Below are 1998 nucleotides of genomic sequence, written 5' to 3' on the forward strand. Positions count from 1 at the left end.
CGCTTTCATATTACATCACTTAAAGCATCATTGCGTCACTCAAGACCAGCTAGAAGACCTCGACTGGGACATATCCTAAAGATCACACCCACCATGAACAAATAAATCAATCTGATTGGTTAATGAATTTAACAATCTGACTTTAGTTGCCCATTCATTTGCAGAGTTGAGGGATTCTGAAGAAATTCTGAAGGCCTGATGGGGTGGAGCTCAGACTCACACACTGCTTTGGCTAACGAGCTTGGCTTCGGGCATGCGATTTGTGAAACAGCTGTCACGCTTTGCTTGTAAGCATCAAGGAATAAATTCTGACTGGATAAACTTTTCGTTTTTCTCTATTTGTTTGTAGATTAATTAAGAGTAGAAAGCGATTGAAAATACATAGGCAAAAAGGTGAATGAGAATGAAAGGATGAAAAATATTTATTTATTTGGCATGTTAGGCCAGCAGAGAAGGCTTTGCTGGCCCTGAGAATGTGCCACTGCTGTGTAGATATACGGCTTGTAGATACTGTGACACAAACAAACAATGTGTATTACCCTACATGTGTTCTTCAGGCCCTTTTTTTTACATTTGTATGGAGGTGCAATACTTTTTCTACTGGCAGCCATGTCCGTAGACCGATACATGACAATATGTCACCCGCTCATATATAATTCTATCATGACTCCTTGGAGATTATTTGGAATCTGAGCATTGGCATGGGGCCTTGACATCGCTTTGATAATTGTGTTATTTTCCCTACAGGCCAGAACAAAGAAATGTAAGTCTTATATCGTCAACATGTATTGTGATAACCCATCTTTGCTTTTGCTTTCATGTGGAGGGGATTTCACTGTGAAAAAAAAATGTATGCTCTTACTATTACAGCATTTATGCAGATAATCAGTGTCTCTATCCAGCTGTACTCTTATACACACATTCTTATCATGTGCATGAAGCATTCACATGCTGATTCAAAAAGGCTGTAACTACATGTATGGCCCAGACTGTTACATTTATTCTTTTTGAAATAGTAGGAACAACTATAATACTGTCATATCGACTTCACAAAGTCTCTCCCAATACAAAGAAGGTCTGTGGTATGATAACTTACACAGTCCTTCCAGTTATCAGTCCAATTATATATGGAATGAAAACTAAAGATATTAGAATAGCATTCTTTTCGGTTTTGAGAAAACACAAAGTTGGTCAACGCAAGAATATATCTGTTGGCAAAAACAAAACATGTAATAAATAAAAAAAAAATAATTAAAAAATAATACATATATATATATATATATATTGCATGCTCAGTAAATATGAGAAAATCTATTTCAAATAAATGATTTGTAGTTTCATCAGATAATATTTTATTTGATCAGCCTTTGGTGTACTTAATTTATTTGTAACTTTGTCATGAGGTTATTAAAAACATAAAATAATTTTTGTAAACATGTACAGTATACCTGTTACTTTAGGCCTTTTTTCCTCCCTGTGAGTGTCAGTGTGAAAAAAAAATACAATAAAAAAAGAAGTTGATCATTGGTTAAATATGTTGCACAACAATTGCTGCAAATTCTGGATTTTAGGTTTTGTATACTATCACTGAAATAAATCCAGAATGGTTCTGATTTCAGCTCTAGTTGTCACACTTCTTACTCCTGTAAATATTTTTAAGAGCATTGTAACGTTGGGTGTCTAGGAAATGCAGGAGTAGATTCATTCAATCCTTTAATTATTATCGTTGGAGTAGAACATTCGCTGGAGTGGAAACAAACACTAACTCTTAACATCAAAAAACAAAGCACAACGTAACACTTCATTAACTCAACGAAACACTTCAAGAACTGACAAATGATGAAGAAAACTAGAGGGTATTTATACACAGAACTAAATGAGGGAATGGAATACAGGTGAGAGTAATAAGGAACAGATGGAAGTGATTAGGGCAGTGAACTATGGGAAATGCAGTCCAGTGGAAAACCCCAAAATAAGAGTCTTTGAAGAAAATGAAGA

At 35.0% G+C, this 1998-nt stretch overlaps 1 pseudogene; it reads left to right on the forward strand.

Annotated features, from left to right (window-relative positions):
* Positions 1-473: 473 nt before the first annotated feature.
* Positions 474-1699, forward strand: LOC127422150 (olfactory receptor 4N5-like; annotated as a pseudogene).
* The last annotated feature ends 299 nt before the right edge of the window (positions 1700-1998 follow it).

Source organism: Myxocyprinus asiaticus, chromosome 31, assembly GCF_019703515.2.
Source record: "Myxocyprinus asiaticus isolate MX2 ecotype Aquarium Trade chromosome 31, UBuf_Myxa_2, whole genome shotgun sequence".
Taxonomy (NCBI): domain Eukaryota; kingdom Metazoa; phylum Chordata; class Actinopteri; order Cypriniformes; family Catostomidae; genus Myxocyprinus; species Myxocyprinus asiaticus.